Here is a 24,351-nt window from a genome sequence, read left to right as displayed (position 1 = left end):
AAAAATTTAAAATATAATTGTCGGAGGAGAAGCGTAAACTTGCCAATATGCCATTTACCACACGGAGTGGCAAGGAACGGCTGAGGCCCTGGCCTATGTTCATGGCTAGTGGTTCAGCTTCACATGAGGATGGAAGCACTCAGCCTCTCGCTAGAAAAATGAAAAGACTCAAGCTGGCAAAAGCACAGCACAGAACTGTGCGTTCTTCGAAATTCCAAATCCACAAGGAGAGTCCAATTGTGTCGGTTGCGATGCCTGACCTTCCCAACACTGGACGTGAAGAGCATGCGCCTTCCACCATTTGCACGCCCCCTGCAAGTTCAGGAAGGAGCACCCGCAGTCCAGTTCCTGATAGTCAGATTGAAGATGTCAGTGTTGAAGTACACCAGGATGAGGAGGATATGGGTGTTGCTGGCGCTGGGGAGGAAATTGACAAGGAGGATTCTGATGGTGAGGTGGTTTGTTTAAGTCAGGCACCCGGGGAGACACCTGTTGTCCGTGGGAGGAATATGGCCATTGACATGCCTGGTGAAAATACCAAAAAAATTAGCTCTTCGGTGTGGAAGTATTTCAACAGAAATGCGGACAACATTTGTCAAGCCGTGTGTTGCCTTTGTCAAGCTGTAATAAGTAGGGGTAAGGACGTTAACCACCTCGGAACATCCTCCCTTATACGTCACCTGCAACGCATTCATAATAAGTCAGTGACAAGTTCAAAAACTTTGGGCGACAGCGGAAGCAGTCCACTGACCAGTAAATCCCTTCCTCTTGTAACCAAGCTCACGCAAACCACCCCACCAACTCCCTCAGTGTCAATTTCCTCCTTCCCCAGGAATGCCAATAGTCCTGCAGGCCATGTCACTGGCAATTCTGACGAGTCCTCTCCTGCCTGGGATTCCTCCGATGCATCCTTGCGTGTAACGCCTACTGCTGCTGGCGCTGCTGTTGTTGCTGCTGGGAGTCGATGGTCATCCCAGAGGGGAAGTCGTAAGACCAATTTTACTACTTCCACCAAGCAATTGACTGTCCAACAGTCCTTTGCGAGGAAGATGAAATATCACAGCAGTCATCCTGCTGCAAAGCGGATAACTGAAGCCTTGGCATCCTGGGTGGTGATAAACGTGGTTCCGGTATCCATCATTACTGCAGAGCCAACTAGAGACTTGTTGAAGGTACTGTGTCCCCGGTACCAAATACCATCTAGGTTCCATTTCTCTAGGCAGGCGATACCGAAAATGTACACAGACCTCAGAAAAAGAGTCACCAGTGTCCTAAAAAATGCAGCTGTACCCAATGTCCACTTAACCACGGACATGTGGACAAGTGGAGCAGGGCAGGGTCAGGACTATATGACTGTGACAGCCCACTGGGTAGATGTATGGACTCCCGCCGCAAGAACAGCAGCAGCGGCACCAGTAGCAGCATCTCGCAAACGCCAACTCTTTCCTAGGCAGGCTGCGCTTTGTATCACCGGTTTCCAGAATATGCACACAGCTGAAAACCTCTTACGGCAACTGAGGAAGATCATCGCGGAATGGCTTACCCCAATTGGACTCTCCTGTGGATTTGTGGCATAGGACAACGCCAGCAATATTGTGTGTGCATTAAATATGGGCAAATTCCAGCACGTCCCATGTTTTGCACATACCTTGAATTTGGTGGTGCAGAATTATTTAAAAAACGAGAGGGGCGTGCAAGAGATGCTGTCGGTGGCCAGAAAAATTGCGGGACACTTTCGGCGTACAGGCACCACGTACAGAAGACTGGAGCACCACCAAAAACTACTGAACCTGCCCTGCCATCATCTGAAGCAAGAAGTGGTAACGAGGTTGAATTCAACCCTATATATGCTTCAGAGGTTGGAGGAGCAGCAAAAGGCCATTCAAGCCTATACAATTGAGCACGATATAGGAGGTGGAATGCACCTGTCTCAAGCGCAGTGGAGAATGATTTCAACGTTGTGCAAGGTTCTGCTGCCCTTTGAACTTGCCACACGTGAAGTCAGTTCAGACACTGCCAGCCTGAGTCAGGTCATTCCCCTCATCAGGCTTTTGCAGAAGAAGCTGGAGACATTGAAGGAAGAGCTAACACAGAGCGATTCCGCTAGGCATGTGGGACTTGTGGATGGAGCCCTTAATTCGCTTAACAAGGATTCACGGGTGGTCAATCTGTTGAAATCAGAGCACTACATTTTGGCCACCGTGCTCGATCCTAGATTTAAAACCTACCTTGGATCTCTCTTTCCGGCAGACACAAGTCTGCTGGGGTTCAAAGACCTGCTGGTGAGAAAATTGTCAAGTCAAGCGGAACGCAACCTGTCAACATCTCCTCCTTCACATTCTCCCGCAACTGGGGGTGCGAGGAAAAGGCTCAGAATTACGAGCCCACCCGCTGGCGGTGATGCAGGGCAGTCTGGAGCGACTGCTGATGCTGACATCTGGTCCGGACTGAAGGACCTGCCAACGATTACGGACATGTCGTCTACTGGCACTGCATATGATTCTCTCCCCATTGAAAGAATGGTGGAGGATTATATGAGTGACCGCATCCAAGTAGGCACGTCAGACAGTCCGTACTTATACTGGCAGGAAAAAGAGGCAATTTGGAGGCCCTTGCACAAACTGGCTTTATTCTACCTAAGTTGCCCTCCCACAAGTGTGTACTCCGAAAGAGTGTTTAGTGCCACCGCTCACCTTGTCAGCAATCGGCGTACGAGGTTACTTCCAGGAAATGCGGAGAAGATGATGTTCATTAAAATGAATTATAATCAATTCCTCCGTGGAGACATTGACCAGCAGCAATTGCCTCCACAAAGTACACAGGGAGCTGAGATGGTGGATTCCAGTGGGGACGAATTGATAATCTGTGAGGAGGGGGATGTACACGGTGATATATCGGAGGATGATGATGAGGTGGACATCTTGCCTCTGTAGAGCCAGTTTGTGCAAGGAGAGATTAATTGCTTCTTTTTTGGTGGGGGTCCAAACCAACCCGTCATTTCAGTCACAGTCGTGTGGCAGACCCTGTCACTGAAATGATGGGTTGGTTAAAGTGTGCATGTCCTGTTTATACAACATAAGGGTGGGTGGGAGGGCCCAAGGACAATTCCATCTTGCACCTCTTTTTTCTTTCATTTTTCTTTGCGTCATGTGCTGTTTGGGGAGTGTTTTTTGGAAGGGCCATCCTGCGTGACACTGCAGTGCCACTCCTAGATGGGCCAGGTGTTTGTGTCGGCCACTAGGGTCGCTTAGCTTACTCACACAGCTACCTCATTGCGCCTCTTTTTTTCTTTGCGTCATGTGCTGTTTGGGGAGTGTTTTTTGGAAGGGCCATCCTGCGTGACACTGCAGTGCCACTCCTAGATGGGCCAGGTGTTTGTGTCGGCCACTAGGGTCGCTTAGCTTACTCACACAGCTACCTCATTGCGCCACTTTTTTTCTTTGCGTCATGTGCTGTTTGGGGAGTATTTTTTGGAAGGGCCGTCCTGCGTGACACTGCAGTGCCACTCCTAGATGGGCCAGGTGTTTGTGTCGGCCACTAGTGTCGCTTAGCTTACTCACACAGCTACCTCATTGCGTCTCTTTTTTTCTTTGCGTCATGTGCTGTTTGGGGAGTGTTTTTTGGAAGGGCCATCCTGCGTGACACTGCAGTGCCACTCCTAGATGGGCCAGGTGTTTGTGTCGGCCACTAGGGTTGCTTATCTTACTCACACAGCTACCTCATTGCGCCTCTTTTTTTCTTTGCGTCATGTGCTGTTTGGGGAGTGTTTTTTGGAAGGGCCATCCTGCGTGACACTGCAGTGACACTCCTAGATGGGCCAGGTGTTTGTGTTGGCCACTAGGGTCGCTTATCTTACTCACACAGCTACCTCATTGCGCCTCTTTTTTTCTTTGCGTCATGTGCTGTTTGGGGAGTGTTTTTTTGGAAGGGCCATCCTGCGTGACACTGCAGTGCCACTCCTAGATGGGCCTGGTGTTTGTGTCGGCCACTAGGGTCGCTTAGCTTACTCACACAGCTACCTCATTGCGCCTCTTTTTTTCTTTGCGTCATGTGCTGTTTGGGGAGTGTTTTTTGGAAGGGCCATCCTGCGTGACACTGCAGTGCCACTCCTAGATGGACCAGGTGTTTGTGTCGGCCACTAGGGTCGCTTAGCTTACTCACACAGCTACCTCATTGCGCCTCTTTTTTTCTTTGCGTCATGTGCTGTTTGGGGAGTGTTTTTTGGAAGGGCCATCCTGCGTGACACTACAGTGCCACTCCTAGATGGGCCAGGTGTTTGTGTCGGCCACTAGGGTCGCTTAGCTTACTCACACAGCTACCTCATTGCGCCTCTTTTTTTCTTTGCGTCATGTGCTGTTTGGGGAGTGTTTTTTGGAAGGGCCATCCTGCGTGACACTGCAGTGCCACTCCTAGATGGGCCAGGTGTTTGTGTCGGCCACTAGGGTCGCTTAGCTTACTCACACAGCTACCTCATTGCGCCTCTTTTTTTCTTTGCGTCATGTGCTGTTTGGGGAGTGTTTTTTGGAAGGGCCATCCTGCGTGACACTGCAGTGCCACTCCTAGATGGGCCAGGTGTTTGTGTCGGCCACTAGGGTCGCTTAGCTTACTCACACAGCTACCTCATTGCGCCTCTTTTTTTCTTTGCGTCATGTGCTGTTTGGGGAGTGTTTTTTGGAAGGGCCATCCTGCGTGACACTGCAGTGCCACTCCTAGATAGGCCAGGTGTTTGTGTCGGCCACTTGGGTCGCTTAGCTTAGTCAACCAGCGACCTCGGTGCAAATTTTAGGACTAAAAATAATATTGTGAGGTGTGAGGAGTTCAGAATAGACTGAAAATGAGTGGAAATTATGGTTTTTGAGGTTAATAATACTTTGGGATCAAAATGACCCCCAAATTCTATGATTTAAGCTGTTTTTTAGGGTTTTTTGAAAAAAACACCCAAATCCAAAACACACCCGAATCCGACAAAAAAAATTCGGTGAGGTTTTGCCAAAACGCGGTCGAACCCAAAACACGGCTGCGGAACCGAACCCAAAACCAAAACACAAAACCCGAAAAATTTCAAGTACACATCTCTAGTAAATACTGGCTGCTTTATTTTTACACTGCAATTTAGATTGCAGATTGAACACACCACACCCAAATCTAACTCTCTCTGCACATGTTATATCTGCCCGCCCCAGCAGTGCACATGATTTTGGCCAACTGCTAACAAAGTTCCTGCTGCAATCAACTCAGAATTACCCCTAATATGCGTCACAGGAATGACTGGAATTACTGATGACACAGTACATTACCGATGGTCTGATGCAGCCTAACATGTTGTTATAGTTGTTATACTGCAGCAGTGGATATATAGCAGCAGCGTATATTGCCACTGGAATTACTGATGACACAGGACACACACTACCACTGGTCTGATGCAGCCCAACAGCTTTTTAATAATAATATAATTGTAATTTGTTATACTGCAGCAGTGGATATATATATAGCAGCAGCGTACAGTATATCGTCACTAGAATTACTGATGACACAGGACACATACTACCACTGGTCTGATGCAGCCCAACAGCTTTTTAATATTAATATAATTGTAATTTGTTATACTGCAGCAGTGGATATATATAGCAGCAGCGTATATCGTCACTGGAATTACTGATGACACAGGACACTGGATATATGGCAGCAGAGAACACCAACACTGTGACTGCCTGGACTGATGCAGCACAATACACTGAGTGACTACACTGGACTGGTCTGCACAACACAGCCCCACTTTACAGCTACACTGGATATATGGCAGCAGAGAACACCAACTCTGTGACTGCCTGGACTGATGCTGCACAATACACTGAGTGACTACACTGGACTGGTCTGCACAACACAGCCCCACTTTACAGCTACGCTGGATATATGGCAGCAGAGAATATAAGCACTGTGACTGCCTGGACTGATGCAGCACAATACACTGAGTGACTACACTGGACTGATCTGCACAACACAGCCCCACTTTACAGCTACGCTGGATATATGGCAGCAGAGAATATAAGCACTGTGACTGCCTGGACTGATGCAGCACAATACACTGAGTGACTACACTGGACTGATCTGCACAACACAGCCCCACTTTACAGCTACGCTGGATATATGGCAGCAGAGAATATAAGCACTGTGACTGCCTGGACTGATGCTGCACAATACACTGAGTGACTACACTGGACTGGTCTGCACAACACAGCCCCACTTTACAGCTACGCTGGATATATGGCAGCAGAGAATATAAGCACTGTGACTACCTGGACTGATACAGCACAATACACTGACTACACTGGACTGGTCTGCACAACACAGCCCCACTTTACAGCTACACTGGATATATGGCAGCAGAGAACACCAACACTGTGACTGCCTGGACTGATGCAGCACAATACACTGAGTGACTACACTGGACTGATCTGCACAACACAGCCCCACTTTACAGCTACACTGGCTATATGGACTGGACTGAGCAGTACAACACATGTCACCCCACTTTCCCACCCGAATAAACAGAGACTGAGCACACTGAATAGTACACGTCCTCTCACTCTCCATAACTGGACTGAAAATGGCCGCGACGCATGGCTCCTTATATGGAATCCAAATCTTGCGAGAATCCGACAGTGAGATGATGAAGTTTTGCCGAGTTCGAGTTTCCGAGTTAAGATAGAAAATCTGAGCCTGGCTTGGATCCGGACTCGTAAACCAAAGTTCGGGGGGGGTTCGGTTCTCTGAGAACCGAACCCGCTCATCTCTAGTTTATAGTACAAACTGATGCCTCCTGCCTCCTCTCTTATTAACATAAAAACAATAATTTTTCTACTAATACAGTATATGCATCATGATTTTTTAGCTACCTCGCCTGTCACAACCACCTCATGTTTTTCGGCTCGTTTGCAGCAGTTTTTAAACCTGCAGCTTAGGAAATATGTTTTTTTTTCAAATAATTGTAATAGTAAACACTTTGATGGCAATTTAATCTTCTATTCTTTTGTAAAGTGTAGCTTCTCATCAGAGTTGCTGCGGATTTCAACATTATAAATCTGCAGGTTGCAATCCCACAGAGAAACCACAACAAACCCATCAGGATTTAAAATTAGAGATGTGCAGTTTGGTTCTCCCGATATCCAAATCCACCTGACTTCTGTGGATCTGAACTGAAACAAAAACCCCAAGGAGAGCCGTTCTGAAAGGAACTCCAGTTCGAATCTTCATGCGGTTTGGAATATGGATTTTAAAGCCAAAATGTTGGGGTTTGGATTGTAAAAAATAGATGATTTTAGCTGTTTTTATTTATTTTTATCTATTTTTTTTTGTCAAAACAATTTTAATCAAAATTTTAAGTATAAACAAATAAGTGAAAGGATGATTAGGCTGACAGAGTTTGTGATACGAGAATCAAAGCTGTAGACTGCAGAGATCATCGTAAATGTTACATAATGCAGTAGTATTATCCCAACGTCATGTACAGAATATACATTCATAAATTATATGATAGTATAATACAAGTTATCCCTTTGAAGTTATAGTCTATACAATAGAGGATAATGAATCACAAAATTATCTTGTAATATGAGCCAAGATATCAAAAGGGAAAAGGGAATTAGATAAGGTGGGAGGAAAGGCAGGGAACTTGTGGCGTAAAGAGATGACTTCTATGTAATTTCTTATTAATGGCACGCCATGCAAAATACGTGTCCCTGAAAATAACATTGTTAAGGATTTCAGATGGTAAATCTGAGGGTTTCGAATGAAGAAGTGCACTTGGGGAGTAGGGGTGAAATACAGCATGCTCAAGAGTTAGGTCAGTATATGTGGAAGTATGCATAATCCAGTTGTAGATATACTTAAAAAATATGGTTAATGAGTATAGGCAAAGGTTGGGAACTCCCATGCCTCCATTTTGTTTATGTGCCTGAAGTTTGGGCAGCGATATTCTAGGACATTTTTTTTTCCATATAAAGTGGGAGGTGCTATGATCAAAGTTATTAAAATCAGTAGGGGTTAAGGAAATGAGGAGCATTTGGATTAGGTTTAACATTTTTGGAAAGATTATACTTTTTACCACTGCTATGCATGAGAGAGAAATGTCTTTTTCCACTTGTCATGTAATTTAATTTTAGAAAGTACTGGGGAAAAGTTGGCTTTATATATAACTGTTCTATCGATGAGGTTATATATACTCCAAGGTATGTCAGTTTAGTGACTTTAAAAGTGGATAGTGACAGAATTGATTGAATTATATTAGGTGGTCCAGAAAGGGTTAAGAATTCAGACTGCAATCTTACCGAATTATGTTATCAAATCGGTCACTTTAGGGACAGATGTCGTCGGGTTTGAAAGAAAAAGTAACATGTCATCTGCGAACATGGATATTTTAAGTTCTGAAGTTCCAATAGAAATACTTGAGATAAGGAGGAAATGGCGGATGGGGACTGCTAAGGGTTCAATCGCGATGGCAAATAATAAGAATGAGAGGGGGCAACCTTGTCTAGTTACTCTGGCTATGTTAAATGAGGGAGAATGTAGGCCATTACATGAAATTTGGGAGGTGGAGCCGTTATATAGAGTTTGTATAACATTTTCGAAGGAGGGAGAAAAAACAGATTTTTGTAAAGAAGTGAAAAGATGGGGCCAAAGGATCATGTCTAAGGCATTCTCTGCGTCCAAGGCCAGAATTATATTAGGATCAGGGGATATAGTCTTACCCAGGTGTTGGATAGCCTAGCGGACCCTACGGACATTCACAACTGAATGGTGACCAGAGATGAACCCTGTCTGATCAGGATGTAAAATGCCTTTAATACAGCCAGCTAAAATTTTTGTAAAGATTTTTTAATATAAATTGAGCAATGAGATGGCACGGTATGATCCTAGTAGGGAAAGGTCTTTACTAGGTTTAGGGAGAATTTTAACCAGAGCATAATTAATGTACAGTGGGATATAGTTATTTGTGAGAATGTGGTTATAAACAGAAACAAGGGAATCCGTGATACTAGGGGCTAAACATTAGTAGAATTATCCAGAGAACCCATCGGGGCCTGGGGCTTTAGCGGGTTTGAGGTGTTGGATAGTGGAAAGGACCTCTTCACGTGAAATAGGGGCATCAGTAGCAAAGAACATGGATTGGGTAGTTGTGGTAAAGGAGGATACTGCCAATCATAGAGGAGGAGATGAGTGGCGTTTGAGAAAACTTCTAATGGAGATAAGTGAGGTGGTGGTGAATATAAGGATTTGTAAAAAGAGTGCAATACTTCAGATATCTGTAGGTTAGAAGTAGTGAAATGGCCATCTGATTTTTTTAATGGAAGAATGGTAACAGGTGATTGAGTGCCGATTAGTAAATTAGTCAAGAGATGCCCTGTTTTGTTGCCAAATTTGTGGTATTGAAAATTAACATTAAATAGATAGCAATCTCCTAAAGCAGAAAGATGTTCATCAAAATTAGTTTTTGCTCGTAAATATAAATTTTTGTTGTGCAGGGATGGATAAGATTTAAGTTTGGAAGGCACTCATCAATTTCTGTTGGAGAGATAGATATGAGGAAGCAAGTTATTTTTTAAGTTTACAATGGAAAGTGTGAAATCCTATGACTTTTTATTTTACATGAAATTACCAGTGCTATCATATACGGCGGACGCAAGTTGCGTGTTTTTACTTTATACAATAATAGTGCGCTAAATGTCGCAGCACTAGGGGGTCATTTAGACCTTATTGCACGATAGCTTTTTTCGCTGCGCTGCGATCAGGTCAGAACTGCGCATGCGTATGCACTGCAATGCACAGGCGCATTGCATGGGTACAAAGCGTATCATTGCTGTGCGATGGGTGTTACGAAGAATCCATTCGCACAGCCAATCGCAAGGAGATTGACAGGAAGAAGACGTTTGTGGGTGGCCACTGACCATTTTCTGGGAGTGGTTGGAAAAATGCAGGCGTGTCCAAGCGTTTTCAGGGTGGGTGTCTGACGTCAATTCCGGGACCGGAAAGGCTGAAGTGATCGCAAGGGCTGAGTAAGTTCTGGACAACTCAGAAACTGCACAAATATTTTTGTACCACCCGGCTGCACATGTGTTTGCACACTTGCAAAGAAAAAATACACTCCCCTATAGGCGGCGACTATCTGCTCGCAGCAGTACAAAAAAACCCTAGCGAGCGATCAGGTCTGAATTAGGCCCAATGCGATCGGCTATGTTAATGAATTCTTCATAAAACCCATCGCACAACAATGATCCGCTTTGTACCCATGCGACGCACCTGCGCATTGCGCTGCATACACATGCGCAGTTCTGACCTGATCGCAGCGCAGCGAAAAAAGCCAGCGTACAATGAGGTCTGAATGACCCCCTATGTCCCTTAGAGAAAGTAAGTAGTCGCACACACAGTTTACTGAAGTCCAACGCTCAGTTATATATATATTTGATTCAAAGGTATAACAACAATATAACAAGTATACAGTTATACAATCAATACATCAGAATCAAAGTTACAGCCAGTATACATACGGTCGCAAACGCTCCCTGGGCCCAGAGGACAGTCGTCACCAGATGACCGATAAAAATCAGCAACTGTCTCTCTAGACCAGGGGAGTCACATTTATACAGTACATTGATAGGAGTATACACTGTAGGCTTCGTCTTCTTCTATTGGTCCAGGGGTGGATCATTTATTGTTCACAGTGGGTTATTGGTCAGTTCAAACGTGGGCAATGTTTAATTTCAGGATGCAGGTACAGATGTTTGCCACTGGATTCCCTCCTAAAAGCTATTTCAAACTGTCCTTTGTCTCAATAATACATTTTAATGTGGCAATACTCATAACTTGTGGCCGCAACATGCGACAATCTATTCGCAACCACTGGAGTATCGCTGACGTGATCCTGAACATTATGAAACGAAACATAATGTTAATACTTAGTTCCGTCACCTTATTGCATACCTGGCTGGTTTTCTACTCCTTAATATATTTACAATGGCCCTCATTCCGAGTTGTTCGCTCGGTATTTTTCATCGCATCGCAATGAAAATCCGCTTAGTACGCATGCGCAATGTTCGCACTGCGACTGCGCCAAGTAACTTTGCTATGTAGAAAGTAATTTTACTCACGGCTTTTTCATCGCTCCGGCGAACGTAATGTGATTGACAGGAAATGGGTGTTACTGGGCGGAAACACGGCGTTTCAGGGGCGTGTGGCTGAAAACGCTACCGTTTCCGGAAAAAACGCAGGAGTGGCCGGAGAAACGGTGGGAGTGCCTGGGCGAACGCTGGGTGTGTTTGTGACGTCAAACAGGAACGACAAGCACTGAACTGATCGCACAGGCAGAGTAAGTCTGAAGCTACTCTGAAACTGCTAAGTAGTTAGTAATCGCAATATTGCGAATACATCGGTCGCAATTTTAAGAAGCTAAGATTCACTCCCAGTAGGCGGCGGCTTAGCGTGTGTAACTCTGCTAAATTCGCCTTGCGACCGATCAACTCGGAATGAGGGCCAATATTCTACAAATCTTGTGTTGGATGTGTTTTGACTATGTGTAAATTATGTGTTGTATAAATATGTGTTTGTATGCATCTTTATGGCATTTATCAGTGATTGCACCTTTTACCGTATATATACTCACCACGCGGTAACACGCACGCCGTGCGATTCTATGCACAGCATGCGGTAAAGACACATGGTGCGTCTCTATACGTCAATTGCGTAACTATGCTACCATTGACAAACTCAACTCTCTGTGTAGTTTGTATGTGTTTTTTTCTGACTTCAACAGTCCACCCTTTGATAGTAAACAAAAACTATCACACTTTTCTAATATTAATACATACAAATACAATTGGCAACGTAGATATATGTATACATCATTTACTTTCGCAATGGTATGCGCAATTATACTGATGGAAAACTACTTTTATCGCAATCGACAAGCCCGGGATTTATTGTGACATGTGGGAGTCATGTCCCATAAAGGGCATTTCGGGAAGTATGCATGAATATATATAACAAGTATGCATGGTATTGTTATCTGATTGTAGTTTAAATCACTGGATCATACACTAGGTCATTTTGTCATGAGCAAGGGTTATTATTTCAGGTAGCACCCTTCCTTGAATATTATTTTGTCCTTGAGGTACATGTATGTACCCCCATATTCAGTTTGGTTTAATACCTTACCCACTAATGAATGATAATCGCTCAAAGGATGTTTGTCAAATTCGGCATTATTATTCAACTGATATCTCTGGATGCACTCATCTTCAATTATGGGGTTGCAGTAATTACAAATACAATATTCCTCAGACAATAGCCCATCACATTGCCTCTGATCTCCGTAACGACAAGACCTCTTAATTTACTCTGGGTTTGACCAAAGTGATAGACTGATTCTGGGATCCTATGAAGTAATCGGTCTTTTCTCCAGAACCAGTTCAAGTCCCACGCTCGACTCCTCAGGAACCCTCGCAAAAATATAATGTCCTGAAAAAAAAATTATTGTGCAAAGAGAAAAATAGAATAAACAAGTCTTGATTGTAGTAAATCCATCTTAGTGCAACTGACCTTTTAGTGTTTCTTTGATATGCTCAGGTAATGTCTTACAGTGCTGCCTTTCAGTCTTCACAGAACAGATTCTCGAGTGATATTTCTGCAGTCTCACCCTCTTTATGATTTTCTTCCGGATTAGCGACTTTCTTGCAATGGGAAGAGTGGACCCAAGTCTCTCGGCTACCTTCAATGAAATTGTGTTGGTCAACAAAACTTGGTAGGTCCTTCCCACCTGTCTATTAGGCAACCTGAGCGTAAGAATCATCATATAGTCTCCCGGTTCAAGATCATGACAGTTAGTAATTGGCACATCAGGAATCAACAGTTTCAAGTTCTTTTACTGATTTATCAAATGCTGGTTCATTCTGATAAGATATTGTACTGTCACTTCGTTGTTGCATTTCAAATCATCCTGCGGATCTATCATGACATGCAGTTGTCTTCCGAAAAGGATTTCAAAGGGTGATAAGTTAAGTGGGGATCTGGGAGTGGTTCTAATGCTATATAACACTAGTAGCAGTGTCTATGGCCGCAATAGTCCAGTTTCAGCCATCAATTTGCTCCTAATCTTTGGGATACTGTATCTACAAACAAATTCCTGCATGATTTTCTTTGCAGCGAAAACAGCAGTGTTAGTGGCAACTGGAAATGTCTCTACCAAATTTGAAAATACATCAGTGCATACCAATACATATTTTAAATTCCTACAGGGTGGTAACTGTATGAAGTTAATCTGTATTACCTGGAAAGGTCCGTCTGCAGGAGGAATATGGGATGGCTCTGTTGGTACTGCCTTACCAATGTTCTTCCTCTAGCAAGTAAGACAGGACATTGCTTTCCTGCTTGCCTGAGAAGAGAACCCTGGCGCACTCCAGTAAGCTCTTACCAATTTGCACATACCTTCCTTACTCAGGTGTGCCACCTCAGCTAAGCTTGGGAGGTATGCTCTGGGGGCAACTGGTTTACCTTGTCCATCTCTCCAGAGCCTGGAGGACTCTTGGCCATATCCCATCCTCTTCCAGACCGCCTTTTCCTGTAGGGAACACAAATCTTGCATCTCAATAAAAAAAAATTGTGTTTTTACGATATTGAATGTCATCAGCGGTGTGTTGGTTTGTGTGGTGGTGCTTGTTGCCCACTTTGCAGCTTCATCTGCTTGGCTGTTACCAAGTGAAACTGGGTTGTAAGGGTGGTCTTTACTCTTGATAACAGCCACTGTGGTTGCTGTATGGCTGTCAATGAAACCTTGGGGTAGACAGGTCCAGGTATATTGTACTCCCCTTTACGTGAAAGCAAAGAGGTATTGACTGTTAGGGTGAAGATGAACAGTGAAGAAGGCAGAACAGAGGTCAGTTACAATAAAGTGAGTAGAGGTGTAAGGGATTTAAATTAGGATGACAGCTAGATTAGGCACTATGGGGAATTGACTCTCAACTACTTTGTTTACCCCTATTAAGTCCTGCACTAATGTGAAGCCCCTCCCACTGCTCTTCTTTACTGGGAAAATGGGACTGTTGGCCATACTAGATGTCCTGATTAAAATCCCCTGTTGCAACAGTCTTTTGATTTCAGGATACATCCCTAATTCTACCTCATTCTTCAGAGAACACTGAGGCATTTTTGAAGCTATCCTGTCATCTTTTAACTGTATCACTACTGGGGCTACATTAGCCATTAATCCAGAGTCCTGTCCATCCTTAGTCCATAGTGAACCCGGTATCTGCGAGATAATTTCCTCTACCTGTAATGGACATGAGTCTTGAGCGTGGTTTTCAGGGATATCTAAAAATACGTCTTCAGGGGTACAATATATTACACATCTCAATTTACACAACAAATCTCTGCTGAGTAAGTTAGTTGTGGCCGCTGCTGCCAGGAGAAAAGAATGTTTGGCACGCTGAGGCCCAATTGTAACTTCTGCAGGTTTTGCCAAAGGGTTACGTTGCACTTCTCCCGTTACTCCCACTGGCAAAATAATTTTACCTGTGGTTCTTAAACCTAATGGAGAATGTCCTAGTTCTACAAAAAGCTTCTAAGTCTGCAAAGTATTCATTTAGTCCTTATCATCCCGTATTAAAGGTCTGTAGATGTTCAAAAAAACATACCAAGCTTTATTCAAAAGGGCATTTCCAGCTGCCCTCATCTTGTTTACTTATTTCCTAGAAATGAGTACCTCCTAAGTGATAGCTGAAAGAAGCACCCTGGGGGTTACCCCTTCTCTGTCCGCTTTCCCACTAGGAATTGCTAACGTGCGGACAGTATATACTCCAGCTATTTCACTATTTTCTGATTTTATTTTGGGCCTTACTGTCTCTTTACTATGAATGGCACCATACTTACCAGTTAGACTGGTCTCAGCCGCTTTCTCTGTTCCAGCTGCCGCTCCTCCTTTACCTGTTGGTAGGATCACCATCTTCTCCTGAATAAAAACTTTTAACATTTGTTAGTACAGGTTAAAAGTTACATTTTTTTATTTATTTCTTTTTTTTCATTTTCTGTAGTTATACTGGCTGTAACTCTTTCTCCATCCACATATGGCAGTGGTGGTGCACTTGCTTTCCCTTGGTCTGAGGTACAAGGTTTTAATTCATCACTTATCTCCCTTTGTACTTCACCTTCTTGTTGCCACAAGTTTAATCAATCGTTATGTTAAATTCTCAATTTTTATGATATTATCAGGCATATTTGGTTTCGTACTGTATGTAACACCTCTGGATCAAAACTACCAACTTTCAGGAAATTATGTTTTACTCCCCTCAGTCATTCGCTCCCAATCATCCACGAAAGTCAGTGTCTACCTACCATATTTCTGCATCATTATAGATATAGCTGACCTTTTTGGTTGATATCTTCTGCAACCTGAACCTGAGTAGCCACAATGGCCATTCCACATGAACCTTTAGCTCCCATTGTGGCTTTCTGCAATCCTTAAAGGTTTCCCCGAGAAATGCCGGTGAGGGATTCCTGAGCTGCCCTCACACACTCCCTCCAACTGAGGAACAACTAACAAACAAGTAAGAAGTTAGCGTAACCAGTGGAGACGCCTATGTCAGCCACTAGGACGCTGGAGATAGATTGTGCGTTATAGTGTCTCACACCAGCCAAGCCGTTTGCATGACTGGTCTGATTCTTTTGACCTGTTCTTTCCCTCCTTCTCTCCCCCTTAGTAGAAGCTATAACTTAGAAGAAGTTATGTGGCCTGTACTCTGTGTTGTGCGAGGACAACAGATTTCCTCATAGTATCTCACACCAACGGAGCCGTTTGTATGATTGATCTGGTTCTTTTGACCTGCTTTCTTTACACGAGTCACATTTGAGTTTAATACGCTATGTGAATGATACACAATGCGTATTTGATGCAGATATGCGTGGTCCAGCCACACAACACGCGAGTACTTGTTACTTGTGTGCTCTATGGCTATGGAGACATTAGGTGAAGGTACACCTCTCCTAACCCTGCCTATCAGTCCTGCGTATTGTCGCTAATCATACTTTCTACGAATTGACCTCATCTGTAGGCTATACACAAATCAATTTAACATAAGGTATAACTCCCGTATGCCACTGTGTCTCTGTACCCTGGCGTCACCTCGGTATACCCTTTTCTTGGTTCAGGCCACACACACTTTACTGTCAACCTACACAAATTCACAATATTTTTTTCTGTACAGAAAAATTATTTCACAGAAATGGATAGTAATTTCCCAAAGGCTTCACACATCTATTTAATATAGTTATTTATTATAATTTAACACTCTGTTTCTGATTGGATAGTTATCTTGCAAAACATACAATGATATATATATTTATATAATAATGTATAATAACTATATATATACACATATATATATATATATATACAGACAGACAGATAGGTATAGATTTATTACACTCTATGAAACATACATATATATATATATATATATATATATAGCAAATAATAGGAAGCGGCACTCAGAGACTTGATAGATCGTGCAAAATAAAGCAGCAAAGCTTTAATGTACCATCACATCAACGTTTCGGGGTTTTCCCCCTTCACCAGGATAACAACACATAATCAAAACACAAAATTTATACATTACCCCCACCAATCAAACCATGCCAGCATTCCCGCCAACGTCCCGGGGACCCGCCGTCACTCCCCCCTCACTCATGGCTCCTGTCGGAGGCGGAAGTGACGCGGCACATCACGCTGGCAGCCAGGGAAGTTGCTATGGAGACGTGGCACCACACGCGCTCAGAGACGCCGCTGGCGTTGCCATGGAAACCCGCAGCGAGTGTTACAACATAAAGAGCAGTATAGGTTAATAACACAAAATCGACCAATCGCGTCAGCTGCATCCTAACCGCGGGCGATGCCAAACATCCACGTAAACAAATTACACCAATATGTAAATAATATAAACTATATAAATTATATAAACTATAAACACCACAGTGCATGGCTGCTGCAGGAGCATACCTAAGATTTTATGGTGCAATATACAAGCACAATCGAAGAGCAATCAATCAATCAATATATATATATATATATATATAACATATAGCATCTGACATTTCCATCAGCAGGATCACACAGCATATTTAATGAATAAATGTAAGTTATAGGTTATCAGTAAGCTCAACCATTGTAAACAGAATAGTCACAGTAATATTGATCAGACTTGTTAAACCAAAACATGCCCCCCAGTCCAATACTAGATCCTACAGATATTTAGCACATCAGAAACCTCAACACTAAGAAACAATTCAGCATGATCACAGAAAACAATTCAGCATGATCACAGAAAACAATTGAGGCCCATGGTCTCATTCAGACCCTTGGGGGCCAATGTATCAAGACGGAAAATCCAATGGGCTTCCAGTTGTAGTAAACTTCTGTGTCTATCTCCTCTCCGCAATGATTGAGGCACATGATCAATGATCTTATACAGTATGGTGGCAACGCCATGTCCCCAATGGGCAAAATGGCGTGCCACCGGTTGTTCGCTATGTCCAGATAGAAGTGCGGCTCTAATGGCCGCCCTATGCTGTGCCATACTCTCTTTAAGCTTGCATACAGTCTTGCCTACATACTGAAGCCCGCAAGGGCAAATCAGCACATAGACAACAAATTTTGAAGAACAGGTAAGAGGCCATCTAATTTTAAATCTTTTCCCAGACTGGGCATGAACGATGGTGTCACCGGTCTGGAGGTACCCACAAGTGGTACACCCCAGACATCGGTAGCAACCATTCTTTCTGGTCAAAAAATTAGATTTTTTAGTTTGTTCAAACCCAGTAATATCTGTCAGGACTATGATGTCCTTAATGTTCCTGCTCCTGGAATGGCCTGCCAACAAACGAGTGCCATGCAGGCTGTTCAAACCTGAATCAGATGCCACCAGAGGCCACCATGATTTAATTAACTTCTTTTTTTCTTCACTCTGCTTACTGTATTCAGTTATCCACGGAATAGTGTTCTGTGGGTACCTCCAGACCGGTGACACCATCATTCATGCCCAGTCTGGGAAAAGATTTAAAATTAGATGGCCTCTTACCTGTTCTTCAAAATTAGTTGTCTATGTGCTGATTTGCCCTTGCGGGCTTCAGTATGTAGGCAAGACTGTATGCCAGTTAAAGAGAGGATGGCACAGCATAGGGCGGCCATTAGAGCCGCACTTCTATCTGGACATAGCGAACAACCGGTGGTACGCCATTTTGCCCGTTGGGGACATGGCGTTGCCACCATACGGTATAAGATCATTGATCATGTGCCTCAATCATTGCGGAGAGGAGATAGACACAGAAGTTTACTACAACTGGAAGCCCATTGGATTTTCCGTCTTGATACATTGGCCCACAAGGGTCTGAATGAGACCATGGGCCTCAATTGTTTTCTGTGATCATGCTGAATTGTTTTCTGTGATCATGCTGGATTGTTTCTTCGTGTTGAGGTTTCTGATGTGCTAAATATCTGTAGGATCTAATATTGGACTGGGGGGCATGTTTTGGTTTAACAAGTCTGATCAACATTACGGTGGCTATTCTGTTTACAATGGTTGAGCTTACTGATAACCTATAACTTACATTTATTCATTAAATATGCTGTGTGATCCTGCGGTTGGAAATGTCAGATGCTATATGTTATATATATATATATATATATATATATTGATTGCTCTTCGATTGTGCTTGTATATTGCACCATAAAATCTTAGGTATGCTCCTGCAGCAGCCATGCACTGTGGTGTTTATAGTTTATATAATTTATATAGTTTATATTATTTACATATTGGTGTAATTTGTTTACGTGGATGCTTGGCACCACCCGCGGTTAGGATGCCGCTGACGCAATTGGTCGGTTTTGTGTTATTAACCTATACTTCTCTTTATGTTGTAACACTCGCTGCGGGTTTCCATGGCAACGCCAGCGGCGTCTCTGAGCGCGTGTGGTGCCACGTCTCCATAGCAACTTCTCCGGCTGCCAGCGTGGTGTGCCGCGTCACTTCCGCCTCCGACAGGAGCCGTGAGCAAGGGGGGAGTGACGGCGGGTCCCCGGGATGTTGGCGGGAATGCTGGAATGGTTTGATTGGTGGGGGTAATGTATAAATTTTGTGTTTTGATTATGTGTTGTTATCCTGATGAAGGGGGAAAACCCTGAAACGTTGATGTCATGGTACATTAAAGCTTTGCTGCTTTATTTTGCACGATTTATGAAGTCTCTGAGTTACGCTTCCTATTATTTGCTGCATGTGCAGGGGCGCTGACCCCTTTAAGAAGGCACCATAGCCACTACGACAATTTACGTTTCGAGTGCCGGATCTTCTCTATGGATATATATATATATATATATATATATATTTATACTGAATGAAACTTCCAGAGCAGCCATTTATTTACATCTCAACATATGTCCAAATACTCTTGTATTAAGGCAGTTGGACAAGGTCATTAGCATGCCAGTAGCCTAGCTCAGGTAACAGACAGTGGATCTCACCTCACACAGTAAGCTTGTGGCCATTTCTTGTGCAAATACTGCACGCCCATGGAAGTTTTGTGGAATACCTTTTTCGAGGCACACAAGGCAGTTTTTTCTCTAGCTCTGAGACTGGCAAGACACATGAATCGGGAGCCCTGGGTCCTGCGTGCCATCAGCGTGGATGCCGTCTCACCAGGATGGATTTGCTATATCAAGCTACAGTAAGTATCAATCTCACTAGGTCTAATTGAAACACTATCTCTAATCGACTGTTACATACAGTACATAGGCGGATCCGGGGGGGGGCACACAGGCTCGTGCCCCCCCCCCCCCCTGTCATTTCTGACTTCTTTTTTTTTTTTTTTCAAAAGGAGAACAGCAGCAGCACTACTGCTATTTCTGTCAGTCAGATTTAATAAAAGAGTCGGCAGGCACTAGGACCCACCGCGGCTGTAACAGCAAGTCCGTGTGGTAACCAATGGGGAAGCTGCTCACACCGCAACCTACCTCCCCCACTGCCAGCCAGCCAGCCAGAGTCCAGCCCAGGCGCGGGGTTCAAATACCAGCATTGAGTAAGACTGTTACTTATGACGGTACAGAAGGCTTCATCAGCTCTCACTGCACCGCACAATAATCCCAGCGCTTCCTCCTCCACTTCCTTTACCACCATGCTAGGTGCAGTCAAACTCAGCCTCAGCTTTGAGAAGGTGGTCCATGTGATTGTGACAGAGCTGTCCTGCAGATGTCTTATGCTGCTTAAAGGAGATCCAGCTGGCTGCTTCTGCTGATCAAAGATGGGCAGTTCGTGTCCTGCAGTCTGAGTCTCACTGCAGTGCCCAAAACAAGGTATGCTGCACCTGCCACCACCAACTAAAAACTATAATAATTATATTGTGCTGGGGTGCCTTCCAGGCTCCCATAAATAATGGAACAGGTGACCAAGGGCCAATCAGCCTTTTCATCAGGGTGAAACATTGGCAATAAACCAGGATGCGCTCCTACAGCCAATCATTACCTGATGGCGTATTCTGTGAGGCCATGCCCCCTGTGATACCACACCCCTTATCTGGGAGCATGCGTGCCTTAGGTGCATGTAAATATTACTATTACCGTTCCCCTATCATGGTGCCCCCCCTTTAATTTTCTTCTGGATCTGCCCCTGATTGCATAGACTAGTTGTATTCGTTGGTAGTTTTAAATGGTGACGGATTTGTTATCTGATAATCTAACACGCTTGATGTAGATCTGGTAATATGTAGGATTTATATATATATTAGAGATGAGCGCCTGAAATTTTTCGGGTTTTGTGTTTTGGTTTTGGGTTCGGTTCCGCGGCCGTGTTTTGGGTTCGACCGCGTTTTGGCAAAACCTCACCGAATTTTTTTTGTCGGATTCGGGTGTGTTTTGGATTCGGGTGTTTTTTTCAAAAAACCCTAAAAAACAGCTTAAATCATAGAATTTGGGGGTCATTTTGATCCCATATTATTATTAACCTCAAAAACCATAATTTCCACTCTTTTTCAGTCTATTCTGAATACCTCACACCTCACGATATTATTTTTAGTCCTAAAATTTGCACCGAGGTCGCTGGATGACTAAGCTAAGCGACCCTAGTGGCCGACACAAACACCTGGCCCATCTAGGAGTGGCACTGCAGTGTCACGCAGGATGGCCCTTCCAAAAAACACTCCCCAAACAGCACATGACGCAAAGAAAAAAAGAGGTGCAATGAGGTAGCTGTGTGACTAAGCTCAGCGACCCAAGTGCCCGACACAAACACCTGGCCCATCTAGGAGTGGCACTGCAGTGTCACGCAGGATGTCCCTTCCAAAAAACCCTCCCCAAACAGCACATGACGCAAAGAAAAATGAAAGAAAAAAGAGGTGCAAGATGGAATTGTCCTTGGGCCCTCCCACCCACCCTTATGTTGTATAAACAGGACATGCACACTTTAACCAACCCATCATTTCAGTGACAGGGTCTGCCACACGACTGTGACTGATATGACGGGTTGGTTTGGACCCCCACCAAAAAAGAAGCAATTAATCTCTCCTTGCACAAACTGGCTCTACAGAGGCAAGATGTCCACCTCATCATCATCCTCCGATATATCACCGTGTACATCCCCCTCCTCACAGATTATCAATTCGTCCCCACTGGAATCCACCATCTCAGCTCCCTGTGTACTTTGTGGAGGCAATTGCTGCTGGTCAATGTCTCCGCGGAGGAATTGATTATAATTCATTTTAATGAACATCATCTTCTCCACATTTTCTGGATGTAACCTCGTACGCCGATTGCTGACAAGGTGAGCGGCGGCACTAAACACTCTTTCGGAGTACACACTTGTGGGAGGGCAACTTAGGTAGAATAAAGCCAGTTTGTGCAAGGGCCTCCAAATTGCCTCTTTTTCCTGCCAGTATAAGTACGGACTGTCTGACGTGCCTACTTGGATGCGGTCACTCATATAATCCTCCACCATTCTTTCAATGTTGAGAGAATCATATGCAGTGACAGTAGACGACATGTCCGTAATCGTTGTCAGGTCCTTCAGTCCGGACCAGATGTCAGCATCAGCAGTCGCTCCAGACTGCCCTGCATCACCGCCAGCGGGTGGGCTCGGAATTCTGAGCCTTTTCCTCGCACCCCCAGTTGCGGGAGAATGTGAAGGAGGAGATGTTGACAGGTCGCGTTCCGCTTGACTTGACAATTTTGTCACCAGCAGGTCTTTGCACCCCAGCAGACTTGTGTCTGCCGGAAAGAGAGATCCAAGGTAGGTTTTAAATCTAGGATCGAGCACGGTGGCCAAAATGTAGTGCTCTGATTTCAACAGATTGACCACCCGTGAATCCTCGTTAAGCGAATTAAGGGCTGCATCCACAAGTCCCACATGCCTAGCGGAATCGCTCCCTTTTAGCTCCTTCTTCAATGCCTCCAGCTTCTTCTGCAAAAGCCTGATGAGGGGAATGACCTGACTCAGGCTGGCAGTGTCTGAACTGACTTCACGTGTGGCAAGTTCAAAGGGCATCAGAACCTTGCACAACGTTGAAATCATTCTCCACTGCACTTGAGACAGGTGCATTCCACCTCCTATATCGTGCTCAATTGTATAGGCTTGAATGGCCTTTTGCTGCTCCTCCAACCTCTGAAGCATATAGAGGGTTGAATTCCACATTGTTACCACTTCTTGCTTCAGATGATGGCAGGGCAGGTTCAGTTGTTTTTGGTGGTGCTCCAGTCTTCTGTACGTGGTGCCTGTACGCCGAAAGTGTCCCGCAATTCTTCTGGCCACCAACAGCATCTCTTGCACGCCCCTGTCGTTTTTTAAAAAATTCTGCACCACCAAATTCAAGGTATGTGCAAAACATGGGACGTGCTGGAATTTGCCCATATTTAATGCACACACAATATTGCTGGCGTTGTCAGATGCCACAAATCCACAGGAGAGTCCAATTGGGGTAAGCCATTCTGCGATGATCTTCCTCAGTTGCCGTAAGAGTTTTTTAGCTGTGTGCGTATTCTGGAAAGCGGTGATACAAAGCGTAGCCTGCCTAGGAAAGAGTTGGCGTTTGCGAGATGCTGCTACTGGTGCCGTCGCTGCTGTTCTTGCGGCGGGAGTCCATACATCTACCCAGTGGGCTGTCACAGTCATATAGTCCTGACCCTGCCCTGCTCCACTTGTCCACATGTCCGTGGTTAAGTGGACATTGGGTACAACTGCATTTTTTAGGACACTGGTGAGTCTTTTTCTGACGTCCGTGTACATTCTCGGTATCGCCTGCCTACAGAAGTGGAACCTAGATGGTATTTGGTAACGGGGGCACACTGCCTCAATAAATTGTCTAGTTCCCTGTGAACTAACGGCGGATACCGGACGCACGTCTAACACCAACATAGTTGTCAAGGACTCAGTTATCCGCTTTGCAACAGGATGACTGCTGTGATATTTCATCTTCCTCGCAAAGGACTGTTGGACAGTCAATTGCTTACTGGAAGTAGTACAAGTGGGCTTACGACTTCCCCTCTGGGATGACCATCGACTCCCAGCAGCAACAACAGCAGCGCCAGCAGCAGTAGGCGTTACACGCAAGGATGCATCGGAGGAATCCCAGGCAGGAGAGGACTCGTCAGAATTGCCAGTGACATGGCCTGCAGGACTATTGGCATTCCTGGGGAAGGAGGAAATTGACACTGAGGGAGTTGGTGGGGTGGTTTGCGTGAGCTTGGTTACAAGAGGAAGGGATTTACTGGTCAGTGGACTGCTTCCGCTGTCGGCCCAAGTTTTTGAACTTGTCACTGACTTATTATGAATGCGCTGCAGGTGACGTATAAGGGAGGATGTTCCGAGGTGGTTAACGTCCTTACCCCTACTTATTACAGCTTGACAAAGGGAACACACGGCTTGACACCTGTTGTCCGCATTTCTGGTGAAATACTTCCACACCGAAGAGCTGATTTTTTTGGTATTTTCACCAGGCATGTCAACGGCCCTATTCCTCCCACGGACAACAGGTGTCTCTCCGGGTGCCTGACTTAAACAAACCACCTCACCATCAGAATCCTCCTGGTCAATTTCCTCCCCAGCGCCAGCAACACCCATATCCTCCTCATCCTGGTGTACTTCAACACTGACATCTTCAATCTGACTATCAGGAACTGGACTGCGGGTGCTCCTTCCAGCACTTGCAGGGGGCGTGCAAATGGTGGAAGGCGCATGCTCTTCACGTCCAGTGTTGGGAAGGTCAGGCATCGCAACCGACACAATTGGACTCTCCTTGTGGATTTGGGATTTCGAAGAACGCACAGTTCTTTGC

The sequence above is a fragment of the Pseudophryne corroboree genome, chromosome 8, assembly GCF_028390025.1.
Source record: "Pseudophryne corroboree isolate aPseCor3 chromosome 8, aPseCor3.hap2, whole genome shotgun sequence".
Classification (NCBI taxonomy): Eukaryota; Metazoa; Chordata; class Amphibia; order Anura; family Myobatrachidae; genus Pseudophryne; species Pseudophryne corroboree.
Note: the sequence above shows the minus strand (reverse complement) of the source record.